This window comes from Phaethon aethereus (genome assembly GCF_964289735.1).
Source record: "Phaethon aethereus genome assembly, chromosome: 17".
NCBI classification, from domain to species: domain Eukaryota; kingdom Metazoa; phylum Chordata; class Aves; order Phaethontiformes; family Phaethontidae; genus Phaethon; species Phaethon aethereus.
The window spans coordinates 477,875-495,494 of NC_138593.1; the positions used below are offsets into that span (position 1 = coordinate 477,875).

General features: G+C 46.6%; 1 protein-coding gene across 2 annotated transcripts in view; it reads left to right on the plus strand.

Annotated features, from left to right (window-relative positions):
* The window catches only part of TTC28 (tetratricopeptide repeat domain 28), a gene marked incomplete at both ends in the record, with an annotated part of 206,315 nt that overhangs the window by 138,810 nt on the left and 49,885 nt on the right, over positions 1-17,620 (plus strand). The window lies entirely within an intron of this gene.

Genomic DNA, 17,620 nt, shown 5'->3' on the forward strand with positions numbered 1-17,620 from the left:
TGCCCTTCAAATCATAAGTTGCAAAAGTTACAAGTTCCTTTTACAGATTCCTTGGCCTGGTTCCTTAATGGTAGGCTTCAAAGTGTGACGGCTAAATACTTGCTCTGACCCTGTCTTTGCTGTAAGAAACCAACCAGGTCATTTTGAGGATAGAGTCAGGTGTTGGCTCTCATGCAGAGTTTTGGCTCATCTGCACCACTGCACAAGGCAGAAGAAAGACCAGGGGTTCACTTCACTACCTCAAGGCAAAAGCAGTTTGTCACTTGCCTCTGTTGGGGTAGTGCATGTTAGTTATCTTGCAGTACAAATCCATTAATTTTTAATAACTGACATGCAGACTGTTATGTCTGTACTATGTTTTTGAAGTAATGACTTTTGGTTTTAACACCAGGTAACCTGATCTTCTGAAAGCCATCAGGTAACCCTTGTAGCCTGTCTTGATGCCACATCACGAGCTGTGATTTAGACAAGGGTAACACAACCGATGAGCTATGCTGGGGTCAGAGGAAAGATTGGAGTCAAAAAGTAAATGTGAAAGCTTTCAATGCCTGTCATGCTAGTCTCCTGTGTCCCTATTCCTCTTCATCTCCAGCTGCTCCACAGGTGTGCAGAACTGCCTTGTGTTACGAATTCTGTAAGGCCAGAGTGTCAAGGTAGAGCTAACAGTGGGTGACTCTCAGGATGAGTTGGAGTGGCCCTTTTTTATGACGATTGGGAAGGACCTGTGTACCTTCCAAAGCATTTTGTTTGGAAAAGTACTACTTGAGGGAGTGTTTTGAAGCTGAGGACTGACAAGCAGGAAAGGAAAGCTGTGGAGCCCCTCCTTGGGTTCAGTGTCCAAACCCTCACATAGGCTATGCTTGAATCCAGTCTTGCAGAGGCCACCGATACCACAGGGACCCCGCAATGTAATAGCTCCCCTCTCTCCTGGGCTGCCAGACGCCTTCTATTACAGCCCCCGCATTCAAAAATAGCAGGGCAGTAAGGCAAAATCATAAACTAACCATAATAAAATTAATGCTTGTGTGAAAGTGCATTGCCAGAGCTGAGTTTTTGGGAAGGATGATGTTGCCAGAAAGCCACTGGGTGCTGGCAGCTCCTGTGTGTTGGCTGGCTGGCACGTTTTGAGTTGAACTGGGTCTTCTGTTAAAGATGCAGCATCCTGCTTCGCTAGGTGGGAATTAACAGAAGGCATTAGGTGAGGAAGAGGATTGTTTGCGCCCCTGAACTCTCGCTGGGGCTGGGATGAAGATGCAGCTGCATGACTCGAGTCTGTTTCCTGCTGCCCCTTTTCTCAGGGAACATGACTCTGGGAAGGGCGGTGGGGCCTGGAGGAGAGCAGAGGATGGACTGATGGACTTTGTCAGTGCCAGCTTGCCCCTGTGTTGACTCAGGATGTCCGACAGCTTGCAGCAATCATTCTCAGCCTGGTTTTGAAGGGATTTCCCCCCACCTCCCCTCTAGAAGCAGCTCTTTGTGGAAGGACTAGATGCAGAACTGGCTAGGTCTCAATGCCCACTTGTGACTTACTGTTTGTTTCTATGGCCAGTGGCCGCTGCACTTGGATTATCTCTGCGAGCATATGTGGCTCTGAGAATCATCTGCAGCAGATGGGTATGCTCAATAACAAGACTGATGAACTAGATTTTACTGTCTCAAGATGTTTTTTTAAAAGAATTGCAAGTGTAAGACAGAGTTCACGTTTGCAGCTTTAGCAGATTTTTTTTCAGAAAGGTTGACTATTTGCATGAAAAGGTGATGATGAAGGTGATGGATTGGGTTTGGGTGGCAAGGTTTTGGTAGCTGGGAGGCTGCAGGGGTGGCTTCTGTGAGAAGCTGCTAGAAGCTTCCCCTGAGTCCAACAGAGCCAATGCCAGCCGGCTCCAAGGTGGACCCAGCACTGGGCCAGGCCAAGCCAATCGGTGACAGTGGTGAGCACCTCAGGGGTAACATTTCAGGAGGGAAAAAACAGCATGCAGCAATTGCAGCTGGAGAGAGTGAGAATATGTGAGAGAAACAACTCTGCAGACACCAAGGTCAGAGCAGAAGGAGAGGCAGGAGGGGCTCCAGGCGCCGGAGCAGAGGTTCCCCAGCAGCCCCTGGGGAAGCCCATGGGGAGGCCGGCTGTGCCCCTGCGGCCATGGAGGTCCACGGGGGGAGCAGATCTCCACCCGCACCCGGGGAGGGCCCCACACCGGAACAGGTGGATGCCTGAAGGAGGCTGTGGCCCTGTGGGAAACCCATGCTGGAGCTGGCTCCTGGCAGGGTCTGTGGACTGTGGAGAGAGGAGCCCAGGCTGGAGCAGGTTTGCTGGCAGGACTTGTGACCCCGTGGGGGTCCCATGCTGGAGCAGCCTGTTCCTGAAGCATGGCACCCTGTGGAGGGACCTAGGCTGGAGCAGTCTGTCCCTGAAGGACAGCACTCCGTGGAGGGATCCAGGCTGGAGCAATTTGTGAGGAACTGCAGCCTGTCGGAAGGACTCACATTGGAGAAGTTCATGGAGAACTGTCTCCCGTGGGAGGGACCCCACGCTGGAGCCAGGGAAGAGTGTGAGGGAGTCCGCCTCCTGAGGAAGAAGGAGTGGCAGAGACAACGTGTGATGAACTGACCACAACCCCCATTCCCTGTCCCCCTGTGCCACTCGGGGGGAGGAGGTACAGAATTTGGGAGTGAAGTTGATCCTGGGAAGAAGCAGGGAGGGGGGGTAAGGGTGGGAGAGGGGTGTTGTAGGATTTTGTTTTAGTTGTCATTACCCTTGCTCTGATTTGCAACAAATTAAATTCCCCAAGTTGAGTCTGTTTTGCCCAGGATGGTAACTGGTAAATGATCTCTCCCTGTCCTTATCTCAACCCACGAGCCTTTTGTTATACCTTCTCTCCCTTGTCCATCTGAGAAGGGGAGTGACAGAGTGGCTTTGGTGGGCACCTGGCATCTAGCCAGGGTCAACCCACTACAGATGATAGTTAGAACTGGGTGGTTAAGTGGCATAGAAGAAAGGTATTTATTAAGCAGGCTTCCGTGGGTTTTGTGTGTCACCTTGCTCTTGCATATATATGAAAGCTCTTGTGTGGCAGGGGAAACATCAGAATGCAGAAATTCCCATTATAAAGAGAAACCATGGGCTTGAAGCCCAGGAGACTCAAGTAGCTAGTGAGGTGCTACACTTTCTACTGCAGAGAGCGCATTGCCATGGAGCTGACTGCAATGAGAGGTCTTTGCTGGCAGCAGAGGACTGTCACAATGGAAGGTTGTCAGGGATAACTGGCTGCTGTGCATCTCTGGAGGAGAGTGTTAGTGAAATATGATTGCTGTGACACACATAATCAGTGTCTCGATTCAGTTGGGAATTTGCAGATTCTGCAACTGTGTGAACATACTTTGTGTGCAGCTCAGCCGCTGGTGGTTATTTAAGTTTGCAATTCTAGTAGTTTTTACTAGTCCCTTTTAAAGCATGCCTGAGCCAGCAATGAAACACAGCATAAAGCTCCTACATTTTGTGAACTACAGCTACTTATTGTCAGGCTGTGCAAGTCAAAGATCCAATGTCACTTTCTTATTTCCAGAAGGAGATGCAGAAGGAGAGATAGATCATTCTTTTCTACAGAAATCTGTAAATTCTGTAAAGCCAAGGTTTTCTGCCCCTTCCTGAAGTGAAGGAGAAATGCTTTCCAGGTGTCCTTCCTGCTGTGCTTTGTCTGTACAAACCACATTTTCAGTAAATAGCAAAGCTGTAAGTATTTAGCCTTTTGCCTGAACTCCTTGTGTGCATTATGGTACGGGGCAAAAGAATATTATTTTTTTTCCATGTTCCTTGCCAATCATTTTAGAAATACCTATTCTGCTGAGTTATATAAGGAAAAAGACTGGAACACAGTCTGAATTAGAAGTGGCACAGCTGTCCTTCAGGAGTGACTGTCTTTCTAAAGTGACATTCTTCCTAAAATATGACCTGCGGGGCCCTCCTGTGTGCCCTGAATCTTGCCTGCAGTGCTCTGAACTACCCTGTTCTGGGGTGGTTGTGCAAAGGCCGGGGTGCTGCCAATGCCATAAGCTGGTCCCCCTCAGCACTGCAAGCTGAATGGCTCCAAGCAAATGTGTTGGTGGTATCCGCTCTGGCTCATGCTTGAGCAAGGTGTGTGTCCCCCCGGCTGAACTTCTGTCTGAATGCATGGCACGAGCTTGTCTGAAATGTGGAGTGCCTCCCTGGCTCCCCGCCTGCATCCTTTCCTGGCCCAGAATGATTTCTGTGTTTGGACTGTGCTGGCAGCCCCAGGGCTCCTGCCAGAGATGAAGTTACAACTGTTTGTGCTTCAGTGGCAAGGGTCCCTGTGCTTGCAAGTTGTGCTGCCGATTTGGCTGGAAGCATGAATCTGTGCAACCGTTCCTGTCTGAAGAAACCATCATAGGGCATGTTAGTGTGGAGTGAGCTCATAAGAACATGTGCAGCTGATTAGTTGTGGGCCAGGTTCCCCTTCTGGTTACCTTGTCAGGCATCCAGAGTCCTTCCACAGCTGTGTAGCCTTCCCCCAGGTTCGCACTGCTGCAGCCTGTCACTGAGATGAAGCTGGAGTAGAACTCACACTCAATAGCGATAATAGCTTTTTCTCACCGCAGTGCCAGTTCCCGACCTCGCAGCCAGGATGTAAGCAGCCTGCACGTTCCGGCACATGGCTGCGTTGTGCTGCGTCCTCGCAGAGTCAGTGGTGCTGCTCTGCTGTCGCCCAGCTCTATCATTGCAGTTCTCCCTGGAGAAAGCGAAGTCGCTTCACGGGGAGTTGCTCTTCCAGCTGTAAAAAGCTTCCTCAGTCCTATTGCAGCTGCGTGGCCCCCGAGGGAGAGGAGCCCATGCATTGCATTTCTGGAGCATGCAGGGGTCTGTCTTTCCCCTTCAGGGCAGGCACAGCTGGCATCGTGGTATGTGCCAGGCCCCAGGAGACATCTGTGGCTGCTAAGGGTACGTGTGTTGAGCAGGAGCTGTTCAGACTGTGTGATGAAGTTCTGGAAAAAGTATTTTTCTGACTTGATACTGGTAGCAGCTTCCATGCCTGTACCAAAAACCTGGACTAGCTAGCATATAGCGAACAGAAGTGTACTTATCTCTGTACTGCCATGTATGTTCAGGAAGCAAAGAATGATATTTCTGTGGTACTTAATGTTTTCTCAATTAATTTGTTGTTCTTCTGTGTCCAATGCATTTTTAATATAAATGTTCAGTTACAGGATGAACAGCTCTTAAGTATGGGTTGGGGCTGATTAGACTCCACTAATGAGATACGTGGCACTTCTGTCTCTATAGCTATGTGATGTAGTGAACTGTTGTCAGAAGAGTCTTGTTACATGTGCTACATACTATATTTGTGTGGAAAAGGCCAGGAGAACTGGAAGAGAGCATAATCCACTAAAAAAGGGGCTGTGGGGACAATAAAGCAGCCAGGACTGTCCCTTTGCTTCCACAGAGGGTGGTGAACCTCCCTGTCCCTTACCTGTGTACAAGCTGGAGAGATGGTGTGTAGAAGGTGGTGGAAGGCTGTTCATCCTTACTGATTTAGTCCCTGCAGTGACATCCGAGTTGTCTGGCTTCTGTTGTGTGGCAATACACCATGCTGTACTTTGGCTTGGCTTGGCATGGTTCAGGAAATCCTGGAAGGCTTCATGAGATACCAGGTCATTGAAGCACTGTTAGAGTCCTGTGACCCATCTTTCTTGCACGTCTTGTGGGATGGGCTGGTCTTTTACTAACCCCATTCCACTTCTCAGTCGGAGCCCAAGCGTAATGTGAATGAAACATTGCACACCTGTGTGTGATTTTTCTTTACAATTGTTGATAGTTTTAAGAGAATTTAAGAAAAGTATGCAGTCAGGTAGACTCTTCTGGTTAGCTTGCAAAATCTCATTTATGTTAGCTTCTGATTCCTGTAGCACATCTTTGGGAAAATAGAAAGCACACCCAGACCTTCCATACTGCATAGTGAAACAGGGTCTTTCTGTGTCTCCCTGTTCTTCTTGACTAGTATCTTAACTGCTGCCAAGAAACCATTCTGTGTACCCTTCTGCTCATGTCTCATTAATTACTTGGGTGCATAGCAGTGGGCTAGGTGCTGCTCCTATTCTGTGCAGAACTTAGCTTTGCATGGATTATCATTCATAGCAGTAGTCATTTTCCATTGTATTCAAGTGGTTTTCAGGTGGTGTAAAATATAACTTTGTCTCTTTCTCACTGAAAATCCTGAAGTGATCATCACCTGGTCACTTCCTTCCTTGTTTGTGCTTCATTATCATCAGTCTCAGATGGAGTGCTAAGAATCAAATTCAGTCATAAACTGCAGCTTGAGGGAGCCCACAGCAGTTTCTCTGCCTGTGGCATTTGTCGGGAACTCAGCCATATGAAGAGGTGGATCTGTTCCTTTTTCAGAAAGGAAAAATCTGAAAATCTTGCAACCACAGTTGTCTTGTTATGTTTGCAAACAGCCTGGAAAATGAGGACAGGATATAAATACCTCACAAATGAGGTCTGGAAAGAGTCTTCAGGCTAAAGCAGTTTGTCATGCATGAAAGCATTGACTAAGATGTCAGAAACAGGCTGTGGAGGCAAAAGTAGGAAAGTAGTACTTGCTGCAGTAAGTGACAGAGCTTTGCAGAAAACGAGCAGAGAAGGTATTTGTTTCTCTGCTTTTCTATTTTCTGTCTCTCTTCTGTAGTGAAGCCGCAGCTTCAAAATAATTTATTACATAGTTGTCTGCCAGAAGTGGATTATCTGCTGCCTGTAGCAACATGAACAGGAAAGGCTAAGAGGAGAATATGCCTTATTCCTTAATAGCTTTATCACATCTGACTGGACTTCCAGAAGTAAGGAACCGGCCAAGGAGGGCTTTGCTAATTGGTAATCTATATTAGTGGTTAATGCAGCCACTGCTAACACAAGTGGAGGAATGACCACTGCTACTGTATTAAACAGCAGATAGCTTTCACTTCTTGAGCTTTTTCAAGACAAGAGATTGGAAATAATGTGAGAGTTTTTGTTAAGAAATTAGTGTCTCTGTTACTGATACCACAAGAACATCAAGAGACTACAGCCCGTTGCATAAGCACTGTGCGTATGTGTTGCAGAGATGGTAACTTTGCAGGAGTGTCTTCCTATTCTTGTGTCAAAAAAGCCCCCCAAAACAGTATCTTATCAAAAAGGTGAAGCAGCAAGAAGATAAATGGGTGACTGTGGTGCATCTGTTCATAAACGTATTTTGTGCATGGGATTACCTCTTCACTCTTGTTTCTCAATTATGCTTTCTGTTTTTCTCTGGGGTTCTTTTAGGGGATCTTTTGAGTCCTGGAGGTACTTTAAAGAAATTGAAACAAGCTGGTTTTTGATTCAGCTTCTGCGTGAGAAACAGCTTTCCAAATCGCATGACACTTTATACAGGCTTTACAAACAACAGAATGGTAGATCAGGCTGCTAACCACTCAAGCAAAAGACTCCTCCCAATCTCTGCTCTCCGAAGAGGTGAGAGACCAGTGTCAGTTCCTAGGAACTCAGTGGAAAATTACCCACAGAAACTAGAAACTGGTAAAAAGATCAGGCCCTTGCAGTTCATGGACTGTATACTGCAGAAAGAAAGGGTCACCTTTCCTTTGAAAGTTGTTGTCTAATCTGAGCTCTTGCACAAAGCCTAGCATCACAGACCTTTCTTGGTGATCTCAGGCTGGTTCTAATATGTGTTTATTACTGACGGGGAAGCTGCAAAGAGTCACTCAGCTGCCCAGTATGCAGCTTCGGCCCTCAGTCTCCCAGTACTGTGCTGGCAGAAATGGGAAAGGTCCAGATGCACTGCGGGCTGGATTGGCAAAGTTTCCCGACTGGCAGCTGAAGTGGTGGAGGGGCCCAGCAGGATTTCCAGAGACCAGCCAGGAGGCCGAGCTGAAAGAGGAGAGGGGCTCCACAGAGCATGCCGATGTGTGTGCCCGATCCTTACTATGTTGACACTCACTGTGGCTTAAGTGTTTTTTGTTTTACAAGACATATGCCCTTTACACAAAAAGCAGTGTCTTCATCTTCAGGACTGTGTAGGACCAAAGAGTTCGCTTGATTTACCAGGAGACTGGCACTAATACTTTCCCGGCTTTTTGAGGAGGCGTTTGCAGATCCTGGTCCATGTCTTCTGGAATCATTGCTGATTTTGTATCAGACTTGAGGGTGATCTCATTTGTAAAACTGAAACCTCAATATTGGCCACTTGCTCGGAGGACCTGGCTGAGGAGATCAGGGTAGCACAGGTGTGCTGAATCCCTCCGCAGAGGGCAGCTGAAGAAGGGGTGTGAAGCAGCCAGTACAGAGTTAGGTGAGAGTGGGGCAGATTGTTTTTCCAAATTTCCTAACAGGATAGGATCTTTATTTTTACCCCTGCTGCCCTTGAAGTTGCAGGTTCTGCAGTTGTGATTTCAGCTTAATGAGAACTTTTGAGAGATTTGACTCAGTCTGCAGAATGTCTTCCTGGACACTTTTTGCAGCATTGTTCAATTCACTAAAGTTCAGTCTTTGTCTGGCCCAGATGTTAGGCTTTGTTATTGGGCGTACAAGGTTACAGACGTACACTTTTCAGTTCTTATTGTTCCTGCTTATACTTCAAACAGCTGCCCCCTCAAAGAGGGGCTTCTGATTAACCACTGGGCTTCAAAAATGTGACTTGTGATGTAGGTACACAATGAAACCCTCATTAAAAAGCGTGCTATCCTTTGCCTCGTTGACTTCAGCCTCTCCTTGCAGACAGTAGCCTTGCTTCATTAGGGATCTGGGGCAAACTCCCTCATATCTTCGAGGAAGGCTTTGCTTTCTTCGAGGAAGGCTGAGTACCAGCTGCTAGAAAAACACTTGCCGTATGAGTTCATTTGAGGATTCTAGGTCTTCGAGGGCACTAGTGCTGCATTACCTCTTAGACTGAATTACCTGTGTGGCTGAGAGGATGAGCTCAGTGATGTGAGCAACCCTAGTGCTTGAACATCAAGTAGTTGGATTTGTATAAGAGCATAAATTCTTTGCCTTTTTCTTTCTGTCTTTAGTAGCTATTTTAGAGAAGGTCAGCTTGACTGGATTCATACAGGTTTGTCCGGTTCAGATGTGATAGGATTAAGCAGAACAAAGGGGAATGTGGCACCAGTGCAGGAAATTTGGGAATGCACTAAAAGGCCATATGCTTTGTTTTGTTTGGACTTGAGACTCAAACGGGAAATGTAATACTTCCTGAGGATCTCCTTTAAATGTCCCCACTTGACCTCCACAGCACATGGATTTTAGCTGAAAGAAGTGCAGTCTTCTGGTTTTACTTACCTCTCACAGTATCTGCAAAACCTAGCACTCTACTGAGGCCTGTACCTGATTGCAGTAAAAGAAACAAAGCAGAAGACTTGTGTAGGAGCTGCAGCTCGGGGAGCAGCACTTTTTGGGTTTTCAGAAGGTCCACCTCAGCCAAGGTTTTCCTGTATTGAGTTTCCGGTGAAGTGGTATCCAGCTTTATGGGCAAGAGTAGTGTTAGGATTGGCACAGGGCAGCACGCCACTGTAGGAGGTAGAGATTTCTTTGTGTGCACAAAGAGCTTCTCTGGGTTCTGTGAGATCCAAGTTTGTAACATGCTCGCTTATTCTTCCAGGGCTGACTTTGACCAGGGCATGAGTCACTCCTCAGTGTCACCATGTCAGAGAAGCTTGTGGTTTTAAGTGAGGGCTTCTTTTCTTACATCATCACTAAAAATGTCGTCAGCCGTCCTCCCTAAAGTGATTTCATACAGGAGCCTTTTAGACTATGTCCAGAAAGCTACCAAATTTTTGCTGCTTGGGATAAAGATACGTGAGCCCAGGGTGATGCTTAGACTTGATGCTAGGGTCTACTTTGTAATGTTCCTGGGCTGGTGTATTTTGCGTGCCTTCCTTTTCTTTGTGGAATGAGAATTCAGTGCTGCAGAGCCCACCTCAGAAAAGGAGCACGCTCCTCCTGGGTATCCAACCTTCACACAGTGACTTGTCTTGTGCCAGCTCGCTCAGTGAACATGAGCAGCCTTTTTGGTGTGAGTGACCAGCAGTTTTAAGAAACAGGTATCGGTGTGGATTAGTTGCTGCTTCTGCTTTCCAGCAAAACCCTGCAAACTTGGTCAAAACTATTTGCAGTTCTGTTAAGGGAGTAACTCAGGTTTGGTTTTACAAGTTTTCTAGGCAGAACTGGACACTTAGCTCCTAACTGATAATGGAGGAGATTGAGTAAATTGATTTTCCACTGGAGCAGCATTATTTTGACATCCAAATGAGCAGTTGAAACTCAGTGTTCCCTCTGACACCTTTGGTTTCAGGAAGATGACTGACTATGAATAGCCTGACAGTTGACCCATGGTGATGTTCAGGTTTGCCTGAATTCACAGAATTTATGTGATTCTTTTGCCATGAAACAGGAAGAATGATCTGTCCTCTAGAATATTGTCATTTCGTCTAACAAATAAGGAAAGAGAGGGCTGAGAGTGGATTTTAAGCACAACCCATGGCAGCCTGTCATGAGCAGCAAGTCCTTGGCACCTGCAGAGCTATGGATTTAATCCATTAATCAAGAGGAAACTGAAGCTATCTCTTCCTGCTGTATATTTTGAGGTTTTCTATTGTGTCATTAATTCCTGGTTATTCCCTTTTAGTTAGCAGTAGTTAAAGTTCCTTCCACACACTCAGATACTAGTGCTTCTGTTCCATGGCTTTTGCTTCTTTGGGGTTTGCTTTTTGGTAGTTTCTATGTAAAAGACTGAGACCTTCTACAAATAAATTGGATTTGACAGGGATATTGATTCCAGTGTATTTTTTTTTCCCTCAGGAAATAATTACCTAAAAGCAAATCCGTTCCTTCTTTCTGCTTATGGATAATGTACAGGAGAATATTGCTTGCTGCTTCTTTTCTTATTTTCAGAAGTATGCCACACAAAAGAAAAAGCTAAATGTGGTACTGGCACATCAGCCTCACCTTTGAGAGAGCAGGGAAGGGCAGCTTTGAATGTTGAGGGAGCACCTACTGTATTTGGGTGTGAAACTTGCATTAATGTATAAATTGGTAGCTCTCCAAGCCTAGTTGTGGAATACAGGTGGTTTCTGAGAAAATGATAAAGGGGCTTAATAGAAGAGGAGCTAAAGTGCTATTTGCAGCCACTGGATCATTTTGGTAGGTCCTGAAAATACTAACCCCCTGTTACGCTACTGTCCTGCCTGTGTGCACAGCAGTTACATAGTCCATACCTATAAAACAGAGCTTACATACAGAAAGAGCTTAAATGCTTACACAGTGTTGCATTACTGTAAGCTAACCTCTGTACTTCCTACGCAGAAAAGTTACACTGATGTAAGATATGGTGAGATTTTACTCTTTATGGTGAAGCCAGCAGAACTCATCCTGTTAATGCTTTCAGTTTTATGTATTTCTTTGTGTGTGTGTGTGTTCAGAAAAAAATCTGTTGAAGCTGCCTCCCCCTCACCACCCTCAAAATACACTCAATGAACCAGGAAACCTTTGCTTGCATTCAAGAGCAAGAGCATGCTTATGAGGACGTATGCTGGTTCTTGAAAAGAGCGTACTGCTGACTGTCCTGAGTACAGATGTTATGAATATGCATGGCTGATCTTTTGGAGGCAGCTCCACTGCATCATGTAAGATCAGGCACTGCTACTACCCCATGCCCAGAGGGAGAATGGAAGTGGAGAGAAACAGCATGCAAGAGCATGCTGCAGTCAGGCTTTTGAATTTCACAGATGCTTAGTCCATGCCAGTTATTTCCCCACCTTGGCTGTAAAAGCTCGATCTCTGATCAATCCTAATTGGTGTTTGTGTTTGGGGATTAAGGCTACGTTATAGTGAGATACCAGGCAGAGCACTTTCACCCTGCCCATTTTAGAATTATTATACAGTGTTCTCCTTTAAGGAGGCTGTGCAATCAGTTAAAGAATTGTTTAAATGTAACATAATTGGGAAATGACCATTCTCTGGCAAGGGTGAAATATCTAAGAAACAAATCTCTCCAAGTCACCGGGTCTCTATTAGCAGTCATTTTGTGACGCACATCTGCTTAACATCAGACTCTTTACCTTACTCAGCTGAAAAACCTAAGCTGGCTGTTGCTCCCAAGAAAAAGAGAGCAATTAGAAATCTTTTTCAGAACTCCCTTCTGTGCCTCATCTCAGTGGCAGAAGAATCTGCTTTCTATTAAAGTGATAAATTGTATAATTGGAGGTGTAAGCAGCCCCCACTCTAAAATTTGTCAGATATTTAAAGCATTGATTTTCTTTGTTTGCTGATGCAAAACCCCACTGGTATGAAGCTGTAGTCTCCCGTCACCCTGCTACCAGGCAGGAGTTCACGCTAGCACAGCTGGAGTCTGCTCCACATGTGTCAACCTTGTACTCGCACGGCAACGTTTTGACTCTTCTGCCAGTGCATGTGGGAATATCCCTATCCTGTTGGCCCGGTGTGTGAGCCACTTAGAGTTCCCAGTGGATACTGTTATGTGGAGGATTTTAAGTATACAGTGATAAATTTATCTTCTGGAATCCTATTACTAACCCCTTGAAGTGAGTCATTGGTGTCCCCCAGCAGATCTAATCACCAAAGTGTTCCTAAAGGCTGCTTTAATGTCAAGCTCCATAGTCTTTCCACTGATTGCCCCCACGAGCACATAGAGAGTACTCATAGTTATCTTGCAGGAGAAGAGATGCTGCGTACAGCCTGCCCCGGGGAAGCCAGAAGTGCCATAGGCTCTGCTCATGCAGACTCCAAGATGATTTAGAAGTGCTTCTCTCAGAGCACTTGGGTCAGTTAGCAGTGGAAGCTGCTGCAGAATAAAACAGGGGAGCATTGGTGTGAAGGCCATGTCAGAGGGTAGGGGCGGCCTTCCTGCCTTTGTCTAGCTGTCTGTGTGAGCAACAGCTGAGCCTTTAGAAACAGCCCCATCTTTCTAATCAAGTCGGGCTATTTCTTGTCAGCCCTTTACCTTCTTTTTGCATTTCTTTTTTTGGTCTCATCCTACTTATTTTTCTTTTCTGCTTCTCTTGTCCTCCTCCCACATCCTGGTTTGGACGATCCCACCCTGGGCACTCAGATGTGTAAGCCAAGTCTTTTTGCATGCCCTGAGAACGGTTGCCAGGCTTGTGCCCTTCATTCTAGATCTTTACTGTGAGTCTGGAAATGCTGTTGGTCAAAGGGATTAGGAGCCCTGAGAATAAACATTTCCAGCCACACAAATTTCACTTCCTATGATTCAATTCCCAGTCTAGCAGACCTAAAGATTTCTTCCCATGTACAGTATGAGCAGTCTCTGCATCTGTCAAGTTTCTCTTGTGCACAGAAAGTCTGAGATCTGCTGCTTTCCATTTATGCTTTTTTCCCCTAGCCATAACCCATTAACATCATCCGAGTCTCTGTCTAGATGGCTCTTTGCCATAGCTCATCTTACTCAGCATTTTGCATGCATAAATGTCCACTTTTTTTTAGCAGCCCCAGGAGTCACCAGTTTTTACTGGCTCCTTGTTTTCTAGAAAGACATTTCCATTCTCTTCACAATTATATAGAAGTGCTGCTGGTGGCCTGCCTTTCAGAATTAATTGAGGCTGCTGAATCAGTTCTGCTGATTGCACTGTGCTGGTTTTTAACTTTGGCCAAAATGGCCTACTGGTTTGTGCTGTGCAGCAGTGAGTGTGTTGCTCACCAGCAAGATGAAGGGAGCTCCAGTGCACATTGAAGCCTGTAATGAGCCCCACACAGTGTTTTGGTCTGGGCTTGTGCAAAATGTCTGCATGTATCTATTTTTTTTTCCTTTTTTTTCCCCAGTGAGATTGCAAATGACTCAAAACTATGTATAGATTAATCTTCGTGAAGATCTGTGTAAAAATGGATTAAAATTCAGAGCAAAAATTTTCATGTTGGCTTTGTGGTAGCCTTAAAAGAGGCCCCTTGAGACCCTGTTTTAGATAAGAGCCTTTCCTCCCCAGTGTCAGACAAAATGTTACTTTACTGGGCTGCTCGAGAGCTCGTCCGGGGTCAAACCGCCCTGATGCCGCAGCGAGTCTGACCAGGATGGAGCAGCGCCTCCTCCCTGCTCTGACCGCTGCCGCACACGTGGAGGCAGCTGCTCACGCCTGCGCAGCCTGGCTGGTTGCAGCAGCACCAAGGAGAGGCTGGGACCTCTGCCAGTGCCTGCCCTCCAGGAGTGAGGGGCTACGGCCCTCTTGGCCAGCTGCCGCACTCAGCAGGTCCGGCTCCCTTCCCGAGGCGTTGCGGTCATGTTGGGCGCCTGTCTTCTGGCAGCCGGCTGGATGCCAGGTCTAGCTGGTGATGTGGAGTTTTCCAGCGGGAGTAGTTGTGGAAGGTAGGAGTGAGGTGAAGGAAGCAGTGGTCTGCAGGGTGTCCTGCAGAGGTAATTTTTGGAGTGAATATGGCTTTGGTCCCTGATGTTCTGAGCCAAGTACCTGTGCTTCTGCAGAAGCTGTAAATGGTTTATTTCTGGAGGGTTTAGGTGGTTTTCACACCACCTGTGGTGCTTGCTATTGGAGAAACACCTCCCAAGCCCAATAAACCATTTGACCATGTGGCAACATATTCAGTAGCTTTGTCCCCAGCTCTGTCACTGTGTCACTGAAGAGTTGATGATAGCTGCTACCCTCTCTCGTCTGTGGTAATTACAGCAGCAAAAGCAACTTACTTCATTATAGCATGTATTGCCAGCATGGAATCCAGTGCTGTTATCACTATCTGTGGGACTGAGGCCAAGACTTTCCCATCCCACTGTCATGTGGAGTGGTACCGCAGCCTTGCAAGGATGCTGCAGGGCTTCCTATGGCAGCTGCTGCTTTGCCGCTGGTGTTCTTGCATTGTCCCTTGCATTGAATGAAGTTCATCTGCAACACTAAGTGAAAAAAAATTAAGATATTTTGAATTCTGGCTGTTCTTCCCTTATAATTAAGCTGCCTGAAAGGATGCCTCAGGGAGAACAAATGCAGCTTGGCTATTTATGGAGCTGGTCAAGGAAGAGCTTCCTTATTCTCTCTTATGACCTATAAATTGTGTTTAATAGCTAATCTGTCACCTCAGGTTCTTGTATCAGAAAAGATGGTTTCCCTATTAATTTGAATCAGCACAGCATATTTACAGTTCCTCCGTGTGGAAATATTACTCTGTTAATACTGCTGAGAAAAAAAATATATCACGTGTGCTCTCTGTCTCTTGCTGTAGCCCATAGATCTTCCTGCCTTAGCATTACTCTTCCAGTCGTGATACAATTTTAGTAAAAATAATCTTTAGGAAGGTTTCTCCTGCCGCTGTTTATGAAAGTCGTGAAAGGCTCCTTTCCTCAGGGACACAATTTCAGCAGAAAAATGTGGTTCCAGTAGAGAGGTGCTGAACAGCTCTCCTCCTGTAGAAGAGATTTTCTGATCTGCTTTCTTTTTATATCTGATCTTTAGATAACGTGGACAGGAAGAGGTTAATCATTTGCCTTGAGGAAGGGAGTTAAAATCCTGCATCTGTGGGGCATAGCCAGTCTGCAGGTGGGAGCCAAATAAGAATATACCAGTTTATCAAGGCAAGGCGAGTGTCCGGAGGGGAAGCTCTGTAACTCGTGTAGTTCCTGGGGGCAGATGTATGACTTCACAGGGAAGAGGTGGCAGGACTTACTGGTCTGATGCTGGGTGGGTTGGAGAGGTTCATCATGGCCGCTCTGGGCACTGATGGGGAGCCAGCACCATCCCTTAGCTACTCCAGCTGCTTAATTTAAGTAAGTGTTTTCCTTCCAACCCTGATGTCAGTATGTGTTTCTGTGCACTTGTAGTGTGGAAGGGGCAGCTGCTTAGAATAGTTAAAAGAGGTGGGCTTGAATCTGCAAAGTCTTAGGTGAGTTTAACCCTAGAAGTCCACCTGCTGTCTGAACCTTTCTGCGAAGTTGTGGTCTGAGTGATATCTCATGTGTGCAGTACAAGAAGCTCACTTTTTACAGCTCATCTTGTTTTCCCTGGGGATTAGTCTGGTGTCTTTATCAGTGGCATTGTACTGAAGCCTTTCTCCAGCTCCATGGTGTTCAAATTGGAGATAGCTGGTTGGCATGACCTGTGAGGTGCTTTCAGTTGCATGCCTTACGCTTACCATGTGGAATCCCGTTTCATGGGAGAGCTCTTGGTGTTGTGCCTAGGGATATTGCACGCAGAAAGGTAAAGTGTGCTTGGTCCTTAAACAAAAAGCACCACGATCAGATGCTTTAGGCCATCCAAGTCATAGCCAAAAGGGAGTAGCAAAATAAAAGTATGCCACACAGGTGGCTCCAGTGGTTGAACTCAGAAAGCAAGAACAGAGGGATAATGCCTTTCTTCCCAACCGTGGGACAGCTGAAGGGGCCACATCTGCTTGCAGCCTGGTGTTGTGGTCGAGCTGCTCTTCCCTCCATGACACCGCTCAGTGCAAAGATCTTGCCTGTTAGGAAATAGGAAATTTGAACGGGTCATTGGAGAGCTCAGAATCCACTCCATGAACAGGAACGCTAGCCTAAGGATGCACTGGGAACTCACAGCCAAGGACAGGAAAAGGGTGAGGCTGTCTCTTCGTTGGTGGCGTGGGGTTATGCCATTTTGAATAGCAAGGACATGTCCTGAGACGCTGTGTCACCATCTTGGGTGGAAGGGTAGACTGGATCTTTCCTGAGCTAGGGTGCTAGGGAGGGGTGAGACGGATCTCTGTGCAGTCACTTACTTTGGCTGCTCCTTCCTGGAGTTTTGGAAAAGATGGCTGTTGTGGAATTGGGTCACAGCAGCAGCTGGGTAGCGAAGGAAATGCACAGGCAGGGACCATGGAGGACTCGAGGTCAGGGTTTTGGAGTGAACAGCCATGCTGAGGCAGCAGATGTGCGTTAGGCAGAAGGAACACACTCCTGCTGTTGGCTCCTTGCCCTGCTGTCTGGCTGTGCATGCTCTGGCTCTGCCAGGTGGAAGGCAGGCCTGCATTCTGGTAGATGCAGTGGGCAAAAGAATCTGATTCTTGTAATTTGCCTTGTTAAATACAGCTATTTCTCAGAACTCAGTTTTTCAAATAGCTGTGTTTGTTTAAGATGTCCCCAGGAGACAGAGGCTCCAGCTGCTACAATACTGTTGTCTTTGCTGCAGTCCCAAGGCTGTTTGGGGCTCAGTAACAAATGATTTGTGCTAGAAGGACCATGATGCTGCACAGTAAGAACAGTGCTCTTCGGAGCATGATGTGATTGGCCAAGCAGAAGTACGTGAAGATGTTGGTTACTGCATGCTGGCCTGCTGGTATTGCAAGATAAGCAGCAGAGGCATCTCCCTTGTCCCAGAAGAGTGCTGGCTGCAAGTGTATAAGTTTTCCAGCAGCAGGTATTCAACGGCTCTTTAAGCCTGGAAAGAGAGACTGCAGAGTCCTCATGGTGGCCCAGCCTGCAGCATGGTTAATGTCAAGTTACGCATTCCGCTGCTGGTCTCTTGACAGTGCTTTGGCATCAGCCTGCAGGGTCTCAGGAGTCTGTTGCTTTGAGGTGAGCTTACTGGGTGGAGGGTGGAACAGAGCAAACATTTGTTTGCAGTGTTCTTTGCAGGTGAGTATCTACTTGGTGTAGAT